This window comes from Pyrgilauda ruficollis, unplaced genomic scaffold (genome assembly GCF_017590135.1).
Source record: "Pyrgilauda ruficollis isolate IOZ18807 unplaced genomic scaffold, ASM1759013v1 scaffold45, whole genome shotgun sequence".
Classification (NCBI taxonomy): domain Eukaryota; kingdom Metazoa; phylum Chordata; class Aves; order Passeriformes; family Passeridae; genus Pyrgilauda; species Pyrgilauda ruficollis.
This window is the reverse complement of record NW_024526044.1, coordinates 1719466-1730601: the sequence shown is the minus strand read 5'-3', so window position 1 is coordinate 1730601 and position 11136 is coordinate 1719466.

Genomic DNA, 11136 nt, shown 5'->3' with positions numbered 1-11136 from the left:
CGCCGCCGGCGGGGCGAGCCGGGGGCCGCAGCCCCTCGGTGCGGCCGGGCCGCGGGGGCGGGCGCGGGGCGCGGTCTGACTCAGCACGGCCGGGGCCAGCTCCGGGGAAGCGCGGCCGGCTGCGAGCCCAGCGCCGGGAAGGGAAAAGGAAGGCGAGAGAGAGGGGAGGCGGGGGGGAAAAGAGAGGGAGACGGCAATTTTGAACGGTCCAGTCGCAGCTGCGAGCCGGCACGGCGGGGCGATCCCCGCCCGTGTGTCAGCCCGCGTTACACCCCCGCCGCCGCTTAACCCTTGGGGGAGAGCCGCGCTCCGCAGCGGCGCTCGGCGGGAGCGCAGCCCCCGCGCCCGGCCCGCCCGGCGCTGGCTGCAGGTGGACATGATCGCTTACAGGAGGCGGCTGCACTTTGACCTTGTTGTGCAACCATCATAAAGGAAGTAAATAACGTAAAAATAAAACCCGCCTTTCAATAAATGCGCTCTTCTGCCAGGCGCTGTTTCCCCAGAAAACTGAATTACTGGAACAGTATTAGCAGATGCAATTGGAACAATATTATCAGATGGTATGATTTATCTTTCACAGAATGGAATCATGGAATCATCAAGGTTGGAAGAGACCTTTAAGATCAAGTCCAGCTGCACTACCACTGTAACCCTTAAACCACTAAATCACATCTCCCAGCACCAGATGCAGATGCCTCTTTAACACCTCCAGGGGTGGTGACTCCACCAACCTCTCTGGGCAATGTATTCCAACCCTGATTTAACTTAACTTTCATGTTTTAAGGGTTAGGAAGCTCAAAATAGCACCTCTTATATCAGGATTTTAAAATAAGCTTTGCTCTTATGTTTTGGGAATGGGCAGCATTAGAGGCTGGAGCTCTGTTGTAGTGGGATGGGCTCAGCACCTGCTGGTTGATGATTCTGGGGAATTGACTGGCCTAAAAGCTGCTGCTTCGAGGCTGGTGGAGACCTGGAAGAACAAGAGCCATGAGTTATCTGTGAAAAGGGGATCACTTTAAATATGTCCACGCTTTCTGTACATAGGGCTGCCCAGATGTGGGTGCCAACACTTCCCCCATCACATATTCGTGGTGATCACTTGACTTGTAGTACTCTAAAATGAATTAAATTGATCTGCTTGACAGTCGACCCCATGAGCAATGGGAACAGTGCTGAAGTACTGTCCAGTTCTCACCCTGTCCCCAAATAGGCAAACATGCCTACCAGGGAGAAGCTGTTTGCCAAAAAGGCACATAAAAACTCATACGTATTTGCTCTTAACATACAGGCCCCAAAGAATAGAGCAAGTACCTTTAAATCAAAAATCTTAGAAATTCAGCTCATAGTGAGTGATATTACTCTTCTAGTTTCTATGTCCTCTTCTCGCCTGCACTAGACTTTGGCTGATAACTAAAAAATTACAATGTTAAGCCTTTCCCAAGGCTCTGCTCACTTACCCCCATGGCATCACCCTGAGAGACTGCCTACATCCTCTGAGTTTTATATTAATATTTTATTCTTGTACTTAAATGCTTTTCTCAGGCATCACTTGAAACTCAAGGGTGAACAAGAAACTGCCCTTTTCATCTGTATGAATTTTAACTCCCATTTTATCAAATTTTGACAAATTACAGTGCTGCAAAGTGGATGTGATTTTACAGACATCACTGTAGGTCATGTTACCCTTTTCTTACAAGACAGAAATGCTGCTTTGAGCAGGGCAGTCCCAACCTCTTTGCTGCTGCCTCAGTCAAGCACGTTGCTAGTTTTAGCTATGGTGAAATTCTATAAGCAACATACCAAAGAACTCTCTGGAATGGAAGCCTGGTCACATTCCCTATCCAGCAGAAGAGTTAATCAGCTGCTCAAATGATTTATTAAGGGTGAACAAGCTTGACTTAAGCTAAGCCAGCCTAAAGGTGCAGAGTGGCTGAAAGACAATTTCTTCGATGGCATCTAGCCAGGGCACAGCCCCATGCTGGGCCACAGTGCCCGAGGAACACGGGAGGAAGAGATGGAGGATGTTATCAGGTGGCAGCAGCAGTCAGCATGAAGGGGCAGAGCAGCCTGCATTCCTGCTCTGCTCACATTCTGGGACAGCTTGAATGTAGTTTACAGATGCCTACAAAACTAGAAATAAAAACCTCGAAATCTTCACGTCCTCATTCTAACACTCTCTTTAGTGTACCATATGGCACATCTACCATATTAGGTAAACAACTTTACAAAATTACAAGAGCAACTGAGATTCATTACAACTTGTGCATTATAAGTGTGTAGGATCCATTACTGAATAATTTATCTTTTCATACACTCTGTCTCTTGTTTGACGTTGGAAGTAAGTTTCTAGACTGAATTCTTCAGCACAGGGATTCCAGCTCCTCTGTGCTGTACTACTCCATTTTAAATGATACAAAAAGAGCAATTTGCACAAGAATTCCAGTAATGGAGTACAGCTAATTATTAGTGTGGTGTAGAAATAGTCAGACTCAATATACAGTGAATGCTGTGAACTTCACCCATCAGCACCCATCAGTTACACCAAAAGATCTTGAACGTTACAGGCACATATGGGTTCTCTGTGTGTCAAAGAGCAGAAGCTAGCAGGAGCTATCCAGGAAAAATGGAGAACTGTCAGTTCCTTTAATCTCCTTCCTTTATATTATTATATATTATTATTTAAAATACTTATTTCCCCTCCTAGATCTACAATGTACGTAATGACACAGAGACTATCTCAGGTTAAGGTAATGCCATTCTCCTTCTGTTTGTTTTCTAAAAATGAAGTTAGTCTACAAGTCACTACAGAAACATCTGGCAGAGGTATGGATTGGGGTGACAAGGGACAGAACAGAGAAGCCTATGGATGGTTTTAGTCTTAACTCACCCATCAGAAGACAAAAGGCCCATCAATAAATAGATTAAAAACTTATTGTTTTGATGGGTGATTTCTTGCTCTTTCCTGCCCCTCTCTCTGCTCCTCACCCAGGATCATTTGAAATACTGAAAGCTGGGATTTAACCAGTAACACCTTGATTTCAAAAGTTCAGTCAAACAAGATGACAAAATTCACACTTGTGTCAGTTTCCACTGGAAAGTGCTCAGCAAACACAAAATTTTGGGTTCATTCATAAAGCTGCACTAACCTTGTAGCCAGTATCCTTCCCTACCTTTCTGCCTTGTACCCCATTTCCTTTTTTTTTTTCCCTTTTGGAAGACCACAGTAGTTCAATGGATAATTTTATAAGTAGAGAGTGTTAGGAGCAAAGGAATGAAGTCCTGGTTGAAGATGATGCAGTTCTGTGCACAAGTTCCCTGTTGGTAACCTTGAAAGTCTGTGTGCTGATTCTTCTGCAAATGGGTCAGTCTCCACTAGCAAGTGAGCAGCAAAAGCACCAAGACTTCATTTGCATCCAGAATACAAATCTTCAACAATCTATAGGAAAAATATTCCTGGTTTTAATATTTTTCTTCGAGTTTAGGGGCAAATGCAGTTTTACTCCACACATGCACAATAAAGCATCTTCAGTGCCCCTTGTAGTCTGTGCTCTTGACTGTCTTCTCCCTGAAAACTCAAAATATTGTTAAGTCTTGGTCTTCAACTCATCCCATGTACTTCAGTTGTCCTTAGGTGAATCCCTGAAGAAGTCTAATGCTCCTAATAGGGATTAATATTCATAATTAAGTATGGTATGCTGCAGGAAAATGTCTTAACCCTTGCACTGTAAAATAAAAAGAGATGAACAGTACATTTGGAGAGCAACAGTACAGTCCCTTTTTCTTTTATGATAATCATACCTACCTACACCCATATTTCCACTGAAGGACAGTGTCTGTCCTTATGGGTACTGGACTGTTTCTGCCAGCCACAGAAGCTCCAGCCCTGTGCTGCAATTCAGTGTTCTGGACAGAAGCCTCACATGATGCTGCCAGGGAAGAGAAATGGCAAAAGCATTCACTTAAATAAGTGTCTGTATCTGTATAATAATTACTGGAACTCCAGAAGTAGAGCAGAAAAAAAAAACCCAACTCTTCTTTTCATAAAATTTATTTGATTGAATAAATACATTATGTGACAGCTTAAGGGATATCCTCTTTTTAAAACCAAGGTATTTAACAATACCTAGTTATTAATTAGGAAAGACATAGAAAATGTCTGTTACAAGGACACTACTTATGAGCTTGATTTTCAAACCAAAATGTTATCTGAGCACACAACTGCCTTGGCAATCTCCTAAGTGTTTCTGGGATAGAAGACTGTGCTTCTAGAACATGCAATTCCCACAGGAGTTATTTATGTGTGGCTCTCCTGAGGCATTCCAAAGTCCACACAACTCAACATCCGGCGCCCAAAAGAAAACGCCCGGAGAATATACTGTGGGATAAAGGATTATTGTTTGAAACCCTTCAAGGCTTTACAGCATAAAAGAGCTGTGGAAAACTTTTTCCTTCCCAGCTGCTCTTCATCTGGCTTGTCATGCTTGTTACTGCCAAGATAGGAAGTATCAATACCCAGACTCATCTGTAAGGGAATTCTTAAGAACCTTTACTCATAGGAGAAAATGAAAGTGTCTAAGCACACACCCCAGCAGCTAACAGAGATTTCTAAAGCAAATCTTCTGAAGGGGATTACTAGCAAATGTCCAGAATTCTGTGTGTGGAAAAGACAAGCAGCAGAGATGTCAACTAAGATTTGTGTTTTATCTGTTCTGAAGAATTTCTTGTGCAAACTTACATGATTCATGGGAAAAAGAAAAATACTATTAGAAGATTAGAGGTCCTTCTGGTCACTACAACCAGCTTCAGTAATTTCACATATTTTGAATTTAGCAAATTATTAGAAGTGACTGGGCAAAATGAAAATGCTTTCCTCTCTAAGCAAATTAAAGGACTTTTGGAAAATTGAATCACTATTTCCAAGACAGAATATGTCAAGAAAATGTGCCTACTGATGGGTCTCATTACTGGAAATCCAATTTGTGCAATTTACAGTCAGGATTTGTTAGAATATGTTTGAAATATTTCTTTTGAGAGAGAGGTGACTTTGGCTTCTTTTGAGAGAGAGGTTTTGCTTCAATTTTTCTGTAAATCTTTGTGAGCAAAGTATGATCCTGCTAGGGATATTTTATCAACAATATATCCTCAGACAACCTAATGGTACATGATACCATGGATATTCCAGTAATGGATTCCTGCCCTCTCTTGACTCAGAGCTGGACACATTTAACAATTGACCAGTTATGGTAATCAGTGTTATCCCCCTTCTTTATATGCTTCCCTCCACTCACTGGCCTTCAAAAATACATAAATAAAAATAAGTGAAAGAACCAAAGATGAATCTTCATCCTTTTGATGAAGATTGTTCTTGGTCAGTGCCACAAACAGGTACAGCCAATGCCACCTCAGTTGTGAAAGAGCAGTTGCTGTAGATTAAAACATTTGTCCTATGGAATTTCATATCACAATGCCTAGAGACTGTAACTTATCTAAATCATTCAGTGGCCCATGGTTCTTCTCTTTTAAGACAGAGGAGTTATTTCAAAAGAAGATTTTGTGTGTGCCTGAATGCACACTTTTTAGCTCAACAATAATACTAAATTAAACTAATGGGCTGTAAAGTTGGTAAAACTTTCAGCATATGTTCAATACATAAGGCAAAATCCAGATTCTTTTACATTTGAACTGGAAGAATAATAATGTGTGCAAGCAGTTCTGAAAGTCATTTTTAGATGACAAAAATGGCTAAATCATTTTTCCTACTCCGTTTCTAGTTCACAGTCTGTCAAATGCTCTTACCAAGCCTTAGGAGACAATAGAATTCCTGAGCAACCTTAGTGAGATTATAAAGAAAACAGACACAAAAGAAACTGAACTGGAAAGCCAGTGTAGACAGAAGAGGTATAAAAACATCATCATTTACAGAAAAAAAAAAAAATGAAAGCAGTCCAGTACAGGAGGTTTGTTTTGGTTGTAATGAAATGAGATTTTATCTAAACTTTTTGTGGATTTGGAATGCAAAAAGTATGTAAGGAAGATTTTGCCGAGTTTTTGTTTTGTTTTGGTTTTTTTTTGTTTTTTTTTTTTTTAATGACTCCTCTGTAATAACTGATTAAAATAAATCAAGCCACAGCTTCCTTATTGAGCTGTCTCAGACTTAATGAAAATACAGCTAGGAAGGCTATTAGACAAGGGTTTTGTTTTGTTTTTTTCTGGATTCTCCAGCAGTCTAAATAGTTAGGGATATGATTCCAGACCCTAGGTTACTTTCTTACACTACCTGAAATATATTCTGACTGTCAGAGAGAGTTCTGGAATTGCCCTTGTTCCTTTAACAAGCTTTTGCTCATTTTGGAAACTGCAAACAAATCAAATAACTCAGTTAAATATGGGACATGTTCCCATAGTTGCCTGAAGAAACTAGTGCATGTTTTGAAGCAAGTCAGAAAAAGATTTTATCTCCTAAAAGACAAGATGGGCAAAACTTCCAGCCCAAAGGAAATGACACACCTGGATGTAGGGCCAAGGGAATCATGTTAAGTTGTTCCTTACTGTTACCTTCCTTTGTATGGAGTGCCTTGCAGTACTCCTCCAATACCCCACAAGTATAACAAAATTGCTGTCACTATTCTTCAGACCAGTTCATGCTCCAAGTTAAACTTGCACAAATCTTCAAAATGTCCTCCTAGCTGCTGTATGTCCCAATCAGCCTTTGGAAGTTTGGCACAGGTGATGTCATAGGCAGAGTAAATGTTGAGGATGCTGCTGAGTAAAATACAGAGTCCAAAATGAAGATGTGAGGTGTTCTGGAAAAAAATTAAAACATATTAATCAGAATTAAGTGAAAAAATTGAAAACTCAAATCTCTTTTTTAGTTAGTTTACATTAAAAAAAATGTGGTTTAAAAGTGCACTAAATATCAAATACCTTGTCATACATGAAGTGATGGAGAAATGAGGTATGAGGCACAAATAATGCAAAGGCTTTGGAACAGTAAATGTCAGAATTGTGATGTGTTTGTGAAAAGTGTGTACACAAATACTGCAATAGTAAGGAGAAGTGTGAGTTAGGAGGAGGTTAAATCCCAGTTTATTGTAATAAATTACTTCCTGAAATTGCACTAAAATCCTATTGCTATCAATTACTGAACCATTCTTGGTATCTTTAGCCTAAACCTGAATTAAAACCTATAAACTTTAAACTCCAAAGCCTCTTCAGTCTTATTTTAAAAAGGAAAATAACCAAGATAAATGAAGAACACCCTAGAAGATAAAACAATGACTAATAATTCATATCCTCAAAGACATTTCTGAAACATGACTTTTAAAACAAGTCCAGAAACAATTCAAGCCATGAAAACTGCAGCAGATGTTGTGCAGGGAAAGAACAGCACACTGCCAAGGCTGGTAAAATGATCCCTTACCTCACTGAACAGAAAGAAGCTGAATCCACAACCCATTTGAAAAACAGGTAAGGAGAGGGAGATTCTTTGGCTGAAGAAGAATGAATGCAAATGAGGTCTCTGAACTAAAATATCTCATAAAGAACTCTCTCCTCTACGTTCTCAGCCCAGTGATGTACATTATTGCCCTATGGTTTGATTTGCACAGCAAGAGCTGTGCAGCTGGGTCTTGGTTCAACCCCACTGAAGCCTCAGTGCCAAGGAAATAGTGCTCAGTACTGATAGCTGGAATGTGTTCAATAATTTGGAGAGAGAAAAGTCCAGAGAGGGAAGGAGGAGCCCTTAAAGAAACATTGCTGTCAAGCTTTCTGGAATTTTAGCCAAACCCAGCTGGTGAAGGTAGATTGCTGTGCAGAGAATGGTGATGTTTTCTTGTCTGCAACATCCAGGGGTCTGCAGTATGTTTTGTACTCTCAAAAACATTTGCTTTTGTTCAGAAAAGACTGGTCCCAGAGTGATATATCAGTCTGTCCTCCCATCTGCTCCTTGGTCTTTCCTCTGAGACACTGTCAAGTGCACCAAGTAGGTCAGTTGTGACAATCTGGTTGTAGCTTGGGCTCTCTTCAAGCCAGAAGTGGATTTAGATCATTGGTTATCACTGCAGCTCTTGAACCTCTCAGAAAGTTGGCCATGAAGCTCAATACACAGATTCATATTCTCCCAATTAATGCATAAATGTAAACCTCTACCAAATCTTCCCCTGAAGACTAATCCTCTGCAGCATTTCATCCCTGTAAGTAAACTTTTTGCTTCCTTTCTCCATGTATTACTTCATTTTTTTTTTTCTTTCATTGTAGTGTGTCTTTAATCTACATTTTGCTCACTTTATACCTGGAAGAAATTTATGAAATCCCACTTTTATCCCATGCCCTCACATCAGTGCATCTGTGAGGATACAGAAAGGTTTGCCATTCACTTCAGTGCAACATATTCCAAAGAAAAGCAGCCTATGCAGCAAAAAACCCAGTCAGAAATTTCTCCTAATGGAGCTTAGTATCTTAGGCACTGTTCAGTTCTCCCCACTCTCCTAGACAGACAACTATATGTCTTTATGGCACTAATTATTTCTAAACTTAGGTCTGAATCCTCTTACTCTTTTCAATGGGAGATAGATGCATGAATGCCTTTTTTAGAATGTGTCTGACTTAAAAGTCTTCATCCTTCAACTTTTGTCATCAAACTACAAACTTCAGCTGTGTCAACCTTTCTTGTATCACATACACTATCCATTTAACTGTCTTCATTAAAGGATCTCTTAAAATTAAATCCAGTTTCCACATCTGTGAATAAATCACTATCTACTTAGCCAGGATAACTTCATCTTGCCATTCAAGATCCAGAAAGCCTTGGTATAAAAGGTACTTGCACTTCCTTAAGTGCTTCTTTCCCCAAAACTTCAATGACAAAGTGAACTGCAAGAGCAGGCAGGATTTTGGGCTGAGTTCTCAGTCTTATGTCTGAGTGTGAGTTTTAGTCTCATTTCTATAAAGTGATACTGGTGGAGTGGTGTGTGTGTGGAAATAGGCTGGAATAGCAGTTTGTGTTCATTCTAATAAAAGATATTACACATATCCAAGATTTAGTTTTATAAAAACAAGTAAATCTATGTTCCCTCCTTACTCTATTGCATCAAAAGTGCATCCATGATAGATTAAGACAATCAAACACAATTTTTAAGTATATTCATGGCATATAATCAGCAAAGACTGGGCAGGTCAGAAGAGCACTGTTGGCTTATCCCACCCATTTAAGTGGATATATTGATATATCTTTAAAAAAATAAAGAATTCAGAAGTCAGACTGGTCATTTGAATCTTCCACATGGAAGTGCAACAGAAACAGAAAAATCCTCCAGCATGTTTTTGGAATTTTACCACTGGATTTTCACAAGTACAAAAAGAAATTATCATTTTGCATTATAGCAAGGAACTGCATTACCTTTTAGAAAGTGGTCGATTTTTCAGGGAAAAGAGTAACTGGTTACAGTATGAAAAGTGGCATTGAATGCATTCATGGAACAAGAAAATAAAAATGTATCATTCTAACATGAGTGTATTTACAATAAAGCTGGTTAAAGTGTTGATTAAGAGCCTGTTAATTCTAGTAAATAATACAAATAAATGAAATAATACAAAATGCTGCTTTTTCAATCTTTATAGGTAATTCCTGGTCTCAGATACTGACACCATACATTATAAACACTGTGTATCTGCACAAAATAAGTTTGTTTTCAGCCAAACTCACGTGAGCATTTTTCCTCTTCTGTTTGTATTTCATACAGTTGGAGCATTCAAACAAACAGTGCCCAAAGTGTGGTTTCACTTTCATGCTCACTCTGTGGGTCTGGATAAGAAGTTTAATCTCTCTGCCATCTCCTCCTCACTGGTAAAATATATTTTGTCCTGACTGTGCAATGCCCTTGGATTGCTGAGAAGTGCAATGGAAAAATGCAGATTTATGCCAATGCCACTGAATACATAGTCAAGGTACTAATTAAAAGAGCCAAACCCCCACAAGCCTAAAACTATGACATTTTATAAAATATTTCATTTAAAACCAGAAGTTAAACTGACTTTAAATTTGATGTATGGGGGTGGGATGAAAGATGTCAAAATTAAAATCCCTGACGCACAGACTCAAAACTGAGAAAAAGAGAAAAAGGGGAAAGAGGACAGAACAGCATCACAGGCATTACAGTCTCTGTATTTATTTCTGAAATAAAAAAGAAAACAACACTTATTGTTTTGGTGAATTTTTTTTTTCAAGAGACCCCTTTTCCTGAGATGTAAGGCAAACTAATGTAATTCAGCACTATTTTCTCCATTGTATCTCTTGTATCATTGTATCTGTTTTTCTTAGACTGTGGGAAATTGAGAAACTCATTTACAAAGCCCACATTATCTAAATACAGGTTACTGATTCTTCTATTTTTTCTATTTAATAATATTTCCAATTTTTGTTATCCTTATGCCATTTTCCACCCTCACTCTACCCATCATTTTAGTTTCCTTCAGTTGAATTTACACACTTTTTTCTTCATTCTACTTCATCAGCTTTTCTTTGTGTAGAATAAAAACCTTTACAAGAGTGGATCAATTTTTTCCTTCTCATCTTTTCTGTTTCTCCAGTCCCTCCTTCATTCCTGATCTCTTTTGACTGCCCATTCCCCACATCTCTACAGAACAGTGTCCTGTACTTGGTGACCTTCCCCTCCCACCCTGCAGCTACCATAATCTTATTTTGAAATTACTGCTCTAACATCTCTTCCTCTAGGGCTCAAGCATTTCTCTCTTCCTTTGCATAATTTGTTTTGTTTTGCCACACCCAAATTCAGATCTCTGTTCCATTTTCAGTTCCTCCATTTTCCATGCTTATTTATTTTCTTTCCTCCTTTATTTTTTTTATTTTTACCACCAACAGCAAAGGCATCCCATTGTCCCCAGGTGCAAGAGGTGATGCTTCAGCAGGCAGTGCCTGGCTCCCTTCCTCCAGCAGCTGGAGCTTGTTACAAGTGTTCTGCCAACTGCTGGTGTGTCCTTAACTCTGCCAGAACTCACCTGAGTCAGTTCAGCTCACATTTCCATGGATGTGGCCATCATCCACCACACAGGTTCTCTCACCATCACACACCCCACAAATTCTCATCACTGCAGAAAGTCACAGGTTTCTCTTTTACC